Source organism: Rhinopithecus roxellana, chromosome 4, assembly GCF_007565055.1.
Source record: "Rhinopithecus roxellana isolate Shanxi Qingling chromosome 4, ASM756505v1, whole genome shotgun sequence".
NCBI classification, from domain to species: Eukaryota; Metazoa; Chordata; class Mammalia; order Primates; family Cercopithecidae; genus Rhinopithecus; species Rhinopithecus roxellana.
Genome location: NC_044552.1, coordinates 20,350,961 through 20,365,126, shown reverse-complemented (window position 1 = coordinate 20,365,126; position 14,166 = coordinate 20,350,961). Strand labels below are relative to the sequence as shown.

Below are 14,166 nucleotides of genomic sequence, written 5' to 3'. Positions count from 1 at the left end.
AGTACACCTTTGGCCGGGCGCGGTGGCTCACGCCTGTAATCCCAGCATTTTGGGAGGCTGAGGCGGGCGGATCACGTAAGGTCAGGAAGGAGATCAGCCTGGCCAACATGGTGAAACCCGGTCTTTACTAAAAATACAAAAATAAGCCAGGCGTAGTGGTGCGTGCCTGTAGTCCCAGCTACTTGGGAGGCTGAGGCAGGAGAATCGCCTGAACCCGGGAGGCAAAGATTGCAATGAGCCGAGATCGTGCCACTGCACTTCAGCCTGGGCGACAGATCTCAAAAAAAAAAAAAAAAAAAAAAAAAAAAAAGAAAGAAAACCATTTTTTCCAAAACACTTTTCAAAGAATGTTTTAAAAACAATGACAATCCATAATCAGTGAGAATTCCCACCCAGATTATGGTCTCAATTCCTTTTTCAAAGAGCAGTCAGGCTACTTGGAGACTTGGGTAAATTTATGGATTTTAATACATTCAAGAGGAACAGCAACCAAATGCCGTATTTGGATCTGGTGGGATCTCAGTCAGACAAAATCAGTATAAAAAATACTTGAGACAATTCAGGATTTTCTTTCTTTAAGGGCTAGGTATTGGATAATGTTACACATCATTTTTAAAATTTTCTTAGGTGTAAAATCTAGTGTATTTTCTTTATATCCGTATCTGTTAGGGTATTTGTGAAAATATTCATGATTAAAATCACATATTTGGGATTTCATGTTTTGGATATTTTTTAGACTCCCTCATCTGTCAGTGTGGGTGCGGATAATGAAACAAAATGGGCAAGATGTTGGTAACTATTGAAGCCTCCGCGACGAGCCTTGGGAAGTGCAGGATTCTCTGTATTTTTGTGTCCATGACCACTCCCTTTCCCTTCCAAAAAAAAAGTTAAAAAAAAAAAAAAAAGCTGGCCAAATCAGTGAACGTATTTCTTTTTTGGTCAACAAAGGGCTACCCTGAGAGAAATCTACATGCAGAGGAGTTCAGGCGACTGAACTAACGAAACGCTGCTGTTGGCACAGGGAGGAGTTCTCGGGGCCGCACCCTCGTCTGTCCCGCAGGCGAATTGAGAAGCGCTATCGCCATCTTGTGGCGATAATGGATAGGATAATGTAGCTAAAACTGTTTCGTTTTGTGATTTCCATTAGGTATTTCATTGCTACGGTTTAATAATTGAATATGCAAAAAATACTATAAACCATCCCATCTCCAAAAGCCCCCAGCCGCCCAGTTCCCTCATCTACTTGGCAACGATTCTCTTTTTGACCAAACTCTAGGCGGCTTCTTCTGAGCCCCCTTCTGGACTAGGTGGCCACTTTGGCCTATAAAGACCTGAACAATTTCTAATAGCCCCGGTCTCCTCAAGTGCCTGCCTGAGAAAACTCAATTGATGCCGCCAAAGGAATTTACCGTTTGTTTCAGTCAACGTCTGAAGATAGGGCCCTCGTCTCCCAGGCTCTGTGGAGCCTGATTTTGATATGTGCCAGTTATGAAACCCAGATGGTTTCCCACTGTCAGTGATTACTAAATAAAATCTATTTTTGTCATTTAAACTAAGGCCTGGCTGTGTTTTATCTTTGATATACTACAGTGAACCACTTTTCGTTTCCTGTGTACCTGTCTGGAATACCTTTATACAAACACAAATAAACAAATGTGTCCTCTTTCATTCAAGTTTGCCCCCTTTCATTCAAATGATTGATGGTCACATGTTCTTCACAGGTTCTGTCTCTTGCTTTTCTCATTAACTATCTGTCTTTCTTATTGCAGGTGGAGTGGCTGAAACTTCTCAGCAGGTGCACCTACACTAGTGACCTGAGGAGAGAAACCCTAACCCCACAATAGCTGCATCTTCTCTGAAGACAACACTGATGCTCATCTTTGAAATGAAGGGCAGTGTGTGCATTTCTCCATGAAGGTATCCAGAAACAGCGCTGCCACAGCTGCTGTGGGGCAGCTGAACTGCTATTCCTTTTCTAGGGTGGGATCCCCACCCTTTGTAAGGAAGGATATTGGGGTCCTAACACTGGGAACCTATCTTGTCAGTGAGGCCTTCTTTAACTGCCATCTTGTAATTGAGCACCCCATCTGTGTTTCCTGTTCCAATTTAGCCCCACTTTTTTTTTGTCATAATATACAGATCTGAAATGCTGTGTTTTACTTATTTATTGGCTTATTATCTTTACTGTGCCACCCTCCACACTAAAAGTTTTTTGGAGCTGGATTTGAGAGTTGTGGAGTAGGTTATATTTTGATCACTTGTATTTCCCATCTTCTAGAACAGTGCCCAGCGAAGTACTTCTCTGAATAAATGAATAAAGTAACATTCCTCTGCTCCGCTGTTGCCAAATGGAATATCCTGAGGGAACTTTCTTTGCTTTCCTCAGGGGATGATCCAGAAGATGAAAAACAAATTGTCATTCCATATAGTCCTCTTCTGAGTGTTTTTCAGTTTTGTTAAAACTCAGATTTCTTCTTTTTACCTGAATGGTTTTTTGTTAATGATTATTAGCATATACAGTATTTTATCTACCAAAAAAGGCAACTGATACAATGCATGACTTGAAAATATACCTGCCTTCTCTGAGGCTCAAACTCAGGACTGTATTATTTGGAAAGCCTTGTAGCCTGGTTGGGTTGTGGCTCCCAAGAAATCATACCTAATTTCCCTTTGAGAGCACTGATTTCTGAGTTTCCATTTCTCCCAGAAGAGAAACACTGTCTCGTAAGAATTTATGTGTCGTGAAGGCTTCCTTTTTCATCCTGCACTTAGAAGGACCCAAGACTTGAGGGCTGCGCTGTCAACACTATTCCTTGTTCACCCTCTCTTTTGTTCTAATTATTTATGTCTTCCTGGCTTCAGAAGTATCAGTTGCTCTTTCACCAGCCATTGTTTCCTCTCTGGCCCTAGTACAGAGTAGGTGACATAGTACAGCTGAAAGGCTGAATGCTGGCAAACTTGTCTCCAGCCTAGATTTCTCCTTATTTTAAATCTGCACTTGCAACCACATGGCCTGAGATATTCCTCTTGAAAATGCCACCAAAAGGACCTTATCATAAAAAATCGCCACCGTCTATTCAGGGCTATATATTAGGGGACAATAAAATGTGAGTCATGGCCAGGCGCGGTGACTTATGCCTGTAATCACAGCACTCTGGGAAGCCAAGGTGGGCGAATCATGAGGTCAGGGGATCTAGACCATCCTGGCTAACACGGTGAAACCCCGTCTCTACTAAAAATACAAAAAATTAGCCTGGCGTGGCAGGAGCCTGTAGTCCCAGCTTATTGGGAGGCCAAGGCAGGAGAATGGCGTGAACCCAGGAGGCGGAGTTTGCAGTGAGCCGAGATGGTGCCACTGCACTCCAGCCTGGGTAACAGAGCAAGACTGTCTCAAAAAAAAAAAAAAAAAAGAGTCATTTACATTGTTTTATTTTATCCAACTTAATTTTTTTCACAAACATGTATCATTATCCTCATTTTAGAGATAAAGCTGAGACTTAGAGTAGAAAACATCCTTAAGTCACAAGATTGATAAGTGGCAAAGCCAGTACTAGAAAGCAGAATAATTTTGATTCTGAAATGTGCTCCTTCTCACGTATCAGCTCATGTTCCCTCCACATTCCTTGTCCGCATGTACCCAACGGTTCACTTGACACATATTTACAGATTTGTGCATTCCCACCCATTAGACATACATCTCCACCTCCAATGACTTGCCAACTCATATAGATTATTCCCGCACATTTGCTTTCTTTTCATTCATTCCTTCATGGATTCGTGGCACATAGCATAGTGGAGGAAATGCTGTGTCACATGTATTCACTGCTGACTTCAGAGGATGAAGGAACATGGCCTAGCATCTGGGGCTCTTATTTGAAAAGTTTCTGGTTTCTCCACTTCTAAGCTTCCCATCTTCCAACCTTCCTGACAGATAAGAAATACATTTCAAAGGTTAGTTTGAGAAAGCAACTTCTTAAAAAGTTTTTCAAAAGAGCTTCTATCCTTTTAGTCTGGGTTTTAAACCATTACTTGTCGCTATATACATTTTTCTAGCCAAGTTATGAAAAATTATTTCTACCGGGCCGGGCGTGGTGGCTCATGCCTGTAATCCCAGCACTTTGGGAGGCTGCGGCAGGTGGATCAGGTATGAGGTCAGGAGTTCAAGACCAGCCTGGCCAGGACAGTGAAACCCCGTCTCTACCAAAAATACAAAAATTAGCTAGGCGTGGTGGCAGGTGCCTGTAATCGGCATGAGGTCAGGAGTTCAAGACCAGCCTGGCCAGGACAGTGAAACCCCGTCTCTACTAAAAATACAAAAATTAGCTAGGCGTGGTGGCAGGTGCCTGTAATCCCAGCTACTCAGAGACTGAGGCAGGCGAATCGCTTGCATCTGGGAGGCGGAGGTTGCAGTGAACCAAGATTGTGCCACTGAACTCCAGCTTGGGTGATTGAGCTAGATGCCGTCTCAGGAAAAAAAAAATTATTTCTACCGAGAATGTATGTTTCATGCCCAACTAAACAGGTTGTTCTCTTTTCCTCATAGAGAATGTCCTGTTTCCATGCCTGGAACCTACTCCCTATTCTGTCTTCAGTTTCATCTTCTAATGCCCATTCTTGATCCCTTTGATCTATTGCTTTTTTCTAAACTCTCATGGTTCTTTAAGCCTGTTTTGCATTTTTGCTCTTCTGCCATGTACTTTGTGTGGCTTCTTTTCTGAACATTTCCATCTCCTCAAGAACAATAAGTATCACATTGTAACCTCACATACTGTCAACACGAGTTAACTTTAGTCTGTTGATTTGTTCTGAAAACAGTGGAAATAACTAGTTCTCTTCTCTTCTCTTTTCTCTTGTCTTCTCTTGTCTTCTTTTCTCTTCTCTTCTCTTCTGTGTTGCTCTGTCACCTAGGCTGGAGGGCAGTGGCACAATCTCGACTCACTGCAACCTCCACCTCCCTGATTCAAGCAATTCTGCCTCAGCCTCCTGAGAGCTGGGACTATAGGCGAGCACCACCACACCCCACTAGTTTTTGTATTTGTAGTAGAGACAGGGTTTCACCATGTTGGCCAGGCTTGGTCTCAAACTCCTGACCTCAAGTGATCCACCTGCCCTGGCGTCCCAAAGTGCTGGAATTACAGGTGTGAGCTACCATGCCTGGCCAGAGCTGGTTCTTTTTCTTTAGAGCAACTTTTTATAGATGTCAAGGTAGAAAACAGAGAATTTCTTTGTAACTTGCAATTTCTACAGTTGGCAGCCTGCTCTGCTCAGGCCTTGTCAATGTCTGGTTTTCCCATCCTCCCAGAAATGGGGTCTTGATCTGTCACCTAGGCTGGAGTGCAGTGGCGGGATCATGGTTCACTGCAGCCTCAAACTCCTAGGCTCAAGTTGTCCTCCTAACTCAGCCTCCCAGGTAACTAGAACTACAGGTGTGTGCTACTACAATGACTAATTTATTTTCTTAGAGACAAGATCTCGCTATGTTGTCTAGGCTAATCTCAAATTCCTGGCCTGAAGTGGTCCTCCTGCTTGGGTCTCCTGAGTCACTGGGATTACAATAATGTCTTGTATGAAGTAAGTTTGTCTTGATATGTTTCCTGCTCAAAACAAAATGCGACTTGTCATTTTCAAACTCTAAAATTCTTCTGGTGTGTTTTTAAATGTCTAACTATAATATCAAATAAATTAACTTTTATGACAGGGAATTGTTGCTTTGTCATTCCGCTTACTTGTCTGGTAAGCTAAATGCCTTGGGTTCAAGTCCACACAGAATTTTGTTTTTGCATTGTGTAGCCTTCCCTGATACTCATTTCTTTCCACAAAACTGTCACCCCTAGATAAAGCCTCATTTTCTTCATCTTGTAGGTTTCACACCTGACCCACAAGCATTTGGATAGTTGGGAGAAGCTATAATGGCATAGCATTTGTTTTATAATAGTATGTAAGATTGATAATAGACAAGTCAATAGCTTCCACATTGTGTTTAGGCTTTCCAGCAAAATTGGATTTAAATAACATATTTAAATATTTATATTTATAAAATTTAAAAAGTCAATTTTATGTAAAAAAGTTATATTGGAGTTTATCAAACTAATATACATATATATTTTCTTTTTAAGACAGGGTCTGGCACTGTTCAGGCTGTAGTGCAGTGACGCATTCATGGCTCACTGAAACCTCTGCCTCCCAGGCTCAAGCGATCCTCCCACCTCAGCCTCCCAAGTACCTGGGACTATACCTGGCCAATTTTTTTTTTCTTTCTTTTTTTTGGTAAAGACAGGGTTTTTCCATGTTATTGAGGCTGGTTTCGACAAACCCGTGATCTGCCCACCTCAGCCTCCCAAATGCTGGGAATACAGATGTGAGCCACCATGCCAGGTACAAACTCATATATTTTAATTTACTTTTAAATTAATCATATTACAAAGTCAATACTTTAAAGTTTATAGATTTGAACTCTAAAATTTCTTTGTTTTATTGAGATTTATACATACATGGTAAAATATTTGGTTAACTCACCATGTTCTGTAAATGATGTTCAAGTAGCAGATATCACCCTTAAGCAAGCTGGTGGAGGACTGTCACACTATAAGGCAGAAAAAGCATTTGACATAATTCAACATTCATTATTGATGAAAACTCTCAGTAAACTAGAAATAGAGGAGAACTTCCTTATGTGATAAAGAGTATTTACAAAATATCTACAACTAACATTATACTTAAAGACTGAATGTTTTCCCCCTACGGTCGTAAACAAGATAGTCATGTTCACTTTCACCACTTCTATTCAATGTTGTATTGGAAATTCTAGCTAGTGAAATTAGGGGCAAAAAGAAGGAGGAAAGAAAAGAAGGAAAGAAAATTGGAAGGAAAGAAGTAAGAATCATCCAAATTGTAAAGATAGCACTTAACCATTATTCTCAAATGACATAGCCATGTCATGTAGAAAATCAGACAGAATGTACAAAAAGCTACTAGAGTGAATGCTTGAGTTCAGAAAGTCTGTGGGATGCAAGATCAATATAAAAAACTGAACTGCATTTGTGTATACTAGCAACAATCAGAAATAAAATGTTTAAAAATGTTATAATAAAATTAAAATATGAAATACTTAGGGATAAGTTTGAGACAAGATGTGAAATATCTATACGCTGAAAACTACAAAATATTTCTGAGAGAAATCGAAGAAGATGTTAATACTTGGAGAGATAAAACTTGCTTTTAGACCAGAAAATTCAGTATTGTTATGATAACAGTTATTCCCAAACTAATATACAAATTCAACACTAACCCAGTCAAAACCCAGGAGGTTTATTTGCAGAAATTGATAATCCGATTCCAAAATTAATGTGGAACTGAAAAGGATCTACAGTTGCCAAACAACTCTGAAAAAGAAGAACAAAGCTGGATGGCTATCAACTACTCATTTCACAGAATTATTATAAAGCTTCAGAAAGCCAGACAGCATGGTATAGTTGTAAGATAGGCAAGTAGGTCAGTGGAGCACAATAGAGAATCCAGAAGCAAACCAACATGTATATAAACAACGGATGTTTGAAAGAGGCCCAAAGGCATCCTGGTGGAAAAAGGATAGTCTTTTCAACAAATAGTGTTAGAAAAATTGAATATCCACATGCAAAATATAGATATATAATATGTAATATATATATATAAGAACTTGTGTCTATACCTTGTGAAAATTAAAATGGTTCATACATTTAAGCATAAAACCTAAAACTACAAGACGTCTACAAGAAAATATGAGAAATTTTTGTGACACTGGATCAGGCAAAGATTTCTTAGATATGACACCAGAATCCATAAAAGAACAAACTGATGCATTGGATTTCTTCAAAATTAAAAATAGTTCTTTGAAAGTCAGTGTTAAGAAAATGAAAAATGAGGCCACAAACTCGGGGAAATACTTGTAAATGCACTTACCTGATAAAGGACTAATATCCAGAATGAACAATGCTTAATATAGTACTCTCAACACTAAGAGGATAAACAACCCAGTTAAATAAGTGGGCAACACTTCAAAGAAACTGTATTGTTAGCAAATAAGCACAGGAAAATACTTTATCATTAGTCATTTGGGAAATGTAAACTAAAATCACAATCAAATACCACTACACACCTATTAGAATGCCTAAAATTTAAAAGACTGAGGGTCAAGTATTGGAAAGGACATGGAGGAACTGGAACTCTCATAAATTTGTCCTATGCATGTAAAAACTTATGGAAAACATTTTGATAGGTTCTTAAAAAGTTAATCATATAACTAACTACCATATGATTCAGCCATGGCACTTCTAGGTATCTACTCAAGAGAAAAGGAAATATGTGTCCATATAAAGATTTGTACAAAAATACTCATAATAGCTTTATTTGTATTAGCTAAATCTGGAAATAATACAAATGTTTATCAATAGATGAATGGCTAAAATATTGTGGTATATCCCTGCAAAGAAATACTACTAAGCAACAAAAGAAACAAACTTGATTCAAAATGTCACTCTTCTTTTTCTTTTTGTTTGAGATGGAGTCTCACTTTGTCACCCAGGCTGGGGCACAGTGGTGCAATCATAGCTCACTGCAGCCTCGAACTCCTGGGTTCAAACCATCCTCCTACCTCAGCCTCCTGAGTAGCTGGGACTATAAGTGTGTGCCACCACACCCAACTAATTTTTTAAATTTTTTTTGTGGAGACAAAGGGTTGGAGGGGTGGGTGCGGTTTCTCACTGTATTACCCAGGCTGGTCTTGAACTCCTGGTCTCAACTGATCCTCCTACCTAGGGCTCCCAAAGCACTAGGATTACAGTGTTAGCCACTGTGCCCAGCCTAAAATATGCTAGTTTTTTATTGCTGCAAAATACATTAGCACAAACTTCAGGGTCTCAAAACAACACACATTTATTATCTCAGGATAATAAATGATCAGGAGTCTGGGCATGACTTAGCTAGGTCCTTTGCTTAGGGTCTCACAAGACTAATTAAAGTGTCCCACCAGGATGCATTCTCACCTAGACACTTGACTGGGGAAGAATCCATGTCCAAGCTCACTCAGGTAGAAGAATTCATTTCCTCGCAGGTTTAGGTATGAGGACACCAGCTTCTTGCTGGTTGCTGACTGGAAGATGCCTTTAACTCTGAGAGGCTGCCCACACTTCCTAGAGAAGCTTGAAGCTCCTGGCCATGTGGACTTTCCCCACACGACCACTTAAGTCATGAAACCAGCAAGGATTGCTGAGTAAATAATTTTGCTGAGTAAAAGAAACTGATCAAAATACAGTACATACTGGATTCTATTTTTACAAAACTGTAGAAAGTATAAACTAATCTACAGTGACAAAGGTTAGATCAGTGATTCCTTTGAGATAGGGGATAAAGTGAAACAGGAGAAAGATATTACAAAGGGAGACAAGTCCATTTTAGAGGTGATGGATAAGTTCACTGTCTTTTTTTTTTTTTTTTTTTTTTTTTTTTGAGATGGAATGTTGCTCTGTTGTCCAGGCTAAAGTGCAATGGCGTGATCTCGGCTCCCTGCAATCTCTGCCTCTCAGGTTCAAGTGGTTCTCCTGCTTCAGCCTCCCGAGTTGTTGGGATTACAGGCATGTGCCACCATGCCTGGCTAATTTTTGTATTTTTAGTAGAGACAGGGTTTCACCATGTTAGTCAGGCTGGTCTCGAACTCCTGATGTCACGTGATTCGCCCACCATGGCCTCCTAAAGTGCTGGGATTACAGGCGTGAGCCACCGCGTCCAGCAAGTTCAGTGTCTTGATTGGGGTAATGGGTTCATATGAATACTTATGTCACACTCGTTAACATGTATACTTTATGTGCAGTTTATCATATGCCAATTAGACTTTAGCAAAACTATTTTTAAAAGCAAAAATGTAAAAAAAAAGTAGTAATTCTAAAAAAAAAAAGATACAACAAAATTATGCCCACTGCCCATTCTGTTGTTCCTTCTACTTCTGTTAGAATAGTAGCAGCCAGAGGGGAAGCAGGAGGACCCCAGATCACAAGCAGCAGAGATGAATATATCTCAGTGGTTTCTGGTGGTCTTGTCTTGTCTGAATGTACTCACATCTGACACTCCATAGATCACAAAAGAATATGAAGTCATTGGCCATAACTGGATGCAGACTCATATTCACTGTGAAAATACAACAACATGGGATACAGAATAATGAAAAGAACAAAAAAATTTAATAATGACACTAACAAGAGTAAAGCAACTTTAAATAATTGATCATTGGTTTCAGTCACTGTACTAAGCTCTTTATAAATAGTCATATACTTAATCTCTAAAAGAGTTTTCCAAAGTGAGGTAGGAGATCAGTTTTTCCAAGCACCAGTAATGACCGTGCTGATCAAAACCAGGATGCAGTAAAAAAAAAAAAAAAATCTCCGCAGAGTGGTGGCTCACACCTACAATCCCAGTGCTTTGGGAGGCTGTGATAGGAGGATTGCTTGAGCCTGGGAGATCAAGGCAGCAGTGAGTTATGATTGTGGCACTGCACTCCACTGGGGTGACAGAGCAAGACCCTGTCTCAAAAACAAAAAACGTGGGCTGGGCACAGTGGCTCACACCTGTAATCACAACACTTCAGGAGGCTGATGTGGGCAGATCACCTAAGGTCAGGAGTTCTAGACCAGCCTGGCCAATATGGTGAAACCCCATCTCTACTAAAAATACAGAAATTAGCTGGGTGTGGTGGCACGCACCTGTAATACCAGCTACTAGGGAGGCTGAGGCGCAAGAATTGCTTGAACCCGGGAGGTGGAGGTTGCAGTGAGCCAAGATCAAGCCACTGCACTCCAGCCTGGGTGATAGAGCCAGACTCAGTCTGAAACAAAATAATACAAAACAAAAAAACCGGCTGAAACCAGCAGATAGTGACAAAGCAACCTCTAGTTGCCCTCATGGCTCATTAGAACAATGACACTCCCACCAGCGCCATGACAGTTTACAAATGCCATGGACATGACTCAGAAGTTACCTTATAGGTTTCTGGGAGCTCCCCACTGCCCCTTTTCTAGAAAATTCTGAATAACACGCCACTTAATTAGCATATAATTAATAGTGGGTATAAATATAGCTAGCCTGTGTGCTTCACTGTGGCTGTTTCTTCAGTTCTGGCTCCTGCTCTGACTCCTGCTCTGGACTGCTCCTGTTGCTAAACACTGCTCCTCCCCTTCCTGTCTGTTCTACTGGTGGAGCATCCACTTTGCTGTACACTGCTATTCTGGGCTGTTCTGCCTGTGGGTTAGTTGTGCTTTCTGCAGCATCCACCTTGCTGTACACGGTTGCTGTAGGCTTCTCTGCCTATGGGTTAACCTTGCTTTGTGGAGCACCCACTTTGCTGTACTATGCTGCTACTCTGCGATGCTCTGTCTATGGGTGAGCCTTGCTCTGTGGAGCACCTATTATGCTGCATGCTGCTACTCTGGGCTGCTCTGCCTGTGGGTGAGCTGTGCTCTGTGGAGCACCCACTTTGCTGTACACTGCTACTCCAGGCTGTTCTGCCTGTGGGTTAGCTTGTGCTGTGTGGAGCGCCCACTTTGCTGCATGATGCTACTTGGCTGCTCTGCCTGTGGGTTAGCTTGTGCTCTGTGGAGCACTCACTTTTCTGTACACTGCTACTCCAGGCTGTGCTACCTGTGGGTTAGCACACAGGTTGCCCTTTGTTTATGGAGCAGTTTGCTGCTTCCTGTTGGTCTAGAAAGTGTTTTTAAGTTAACTCTGAAGCCACAAACCCTCCAAAATTGGGTAAGTCCCCATTTTGGGGCTCACCTGTGTCAGCCTGGTGACCATAAAGGAAGGAACCATCAAAATGAAGAGACCACGAAGGGAGCATCAAGATGAGCATCAAGGTTGACCATCAAGATAAAGTTTGGAGTTGTGATGCTGTAATGCTGTATACTAGCCAAAGGCTCTTTTCAGAACCATGTTTCCTTGGTGACTTACTGGTTGTACACCGAAGCTTTGGAAGCCTTTGCCTGGACCCAAATTAATGGCCAGTTGGCACCATGTGGTTTCTGTGATTTCCTTGCCATACTGACCTTTCTGGGTAAACCAGGAAATGAAAATGGGGCCTCCAGCTAGTCCCATATTCAGATTACGTACCCATTGCCCCCTCTTTGACCATCGTCTATTAAATCTATGACTGGCTACTTGATATTACCATTCAGTTCCTAAATGCGTGGTTGTATGCCAGAGCCATGTTCCTTCTAGGACTGGTTAGAGTCCCACTCTAGGGGGAATTTATTGGGTTATTGTCAGTCCTACTCTACATGGCATTAGAATTGAGAGTCCCGCCCTAGGGGCTTTGTTTTTTGGTCACCTTTCTAAGATCGTGGTTTAAATTTCCAATAAGGGTTCTTAATTTGGTCAGCATTTTTTTACTTCCATATTTAAAGTGCCTTCTTTGTAACATTCCATTGGCTAGTGATGGTAGTTGCCAGCCCACTCATCTTTCACTTTTGTGGCACCTAATTCTTGATACCCATGTTCTTTTGGCAGGAGTCAGTGGTAATTGTCCTACTGCTCTTGAAGGAAAGGGAGGTGGAAATTTGAAAGGGAAAGTAACTGGACTCCCTGGACTTAGAGGATTTCTGGGTTTAGTAGTATCTCTGATAGACATAACAACAGTGAGCATCCTGAAACACTTTTTCAGGATGCTTTCTAGGCGATTAAAGAAAATTCAAATTTGATGTCTTAAAAACTCATTTTCCCTGCTAACACTCTTTAGTACAAATTAATTTCCCAAGAAATTTGGCCTAAAAATGGTTCACTCTCCCTGGAGCCACCTTGGTGCCTTGATATGAGGAAGGGGGTCCTGCCAGTTCTCCAGTATAGGATTCCATCCCAACTTCATCAGGCACCCCTCTGCTTTAACCAACTAACTACAGCCTACGTGCCATACTGCCTGAGGAAATAAGTCCAACCAGTCTCACCAGGAATGAGGCCCTTTATCAGCCCTTAAAATCAAATTTACATGTGTTGTGAGAGATTGAGACATTGCTAATGGCGGGAATAGTACTTGTGCCTTTTTCCATGTCTAATTTAGCTTTATGCACGGGAAACGTTGGCTGGTATCAGAGGATCCAGGGAAGCTTGTAGTTTGATGTAACTTGGCATGATTTGCAAATAGTGTCCACCTGCTGTGCTGTAGAGGAGAAACAAGGGATTTTTGAATACTGCCTGAGAATATGCTGATGGAATGACTGCTTGTAACCAGGATCATGCCATTTACTGTATGTGGGGAGTGCACTCCCGGATTTGGACCCCGAATGGGATTACCAGAGGGGTTACTGAGATCTCAAATGTAGAAATCATAGGTATCTTGTTTAATAGAAGATATGAAAGTGTGCTTAATCCAGTTAATTATGACAAGGTTAGAGAAGTAACTCTAGGGGAGGATAAAAATCCTATTCTAGTCAGGGCTGTTTGGTTGAGGCACTCAGGAAATATTGCCAGATAGACTCCTCAGGAAGGCAAACTCTTTTATCACTCAATCTGTCCTTGATGTTAGGAGGAAGCTATAAAAGGCAGAAATGGGAAACTCAAACTCCTATAAGCCAATTTTTAAATATGGCCTTTACAGTTTACAACAATAGGCACAGATCAAAACAGGCAGAGAGAACCAAAAGAAATAATAGACAAAATGCAATTGTTAATGACTACTTTAAGCACCCTCTCCCACCTCAGGGTTAGCCAGCCTGAGGAAATTTGAGATCAGCATCTCAGATGCCCAGATGAGAGTCCCAAACTTGCTGAGCTCTGTGCCTTCTTTAAGCAAGAGGGCCATTGAAAAAGGGACTGTTCTAAGCTTCAAAGGGAGCCTAGGCTACCTAAACCCATAATGGCTGAGAAAACAAGACCGATGGGACCCAAGATTCCCCACAGCTCCCACTGGACACCTTCCCATCTCCATGGAAGAGTGTTAGGTAACTTTTGAAGTGCTAAATAAAAATATTTAGTTAAAATGTGTTCTTAATGAGATAATTTTGTCAAATTCAGAAACTATCTAAAGGTTGATTCAAATTATGGATTAGAAAAGGTTATGAAATAAGGAATCTTTAAGTAGGAGAGAGATGTGAAGAAAGTTATGGATGTGGAGATGTATTTTTGGTAAGGAAGGTTATAAAGAATAATTGT

The 14,166-nt window shown here is 41.1% G+C and overlaps 1 protein-coding gene across 6 annotated transcripts in view; it reads left to right on the top strand.

Moving 5' to 3' along the window:
- LOC115891967 (histone H2B type 1-J) overlaps positions 1-14,166 on the top strand; it is a 35,324-nt gene that overhangs the window by 4,407 nt on the left and 16,751 nt on the right. For 4 of the 6 annotated variants that reach the window (XR_004056817.1, XR_004056815.1, XR_004056818.1 and 1 more), the window contains exon 2: positions 1,770-1,917. The gene's annotated coding sequence lies outside the window, so the exon portion shown is untranslated. Of the gene's footprint in view, positions 1-1,769; positions 2,164-6,273; positions 6,292-14,166 lie in introns of those variants that run through there. The other 2 variants (XR_004056819.1, XM_010374439.2) reach the window with 2 other exon arrangements.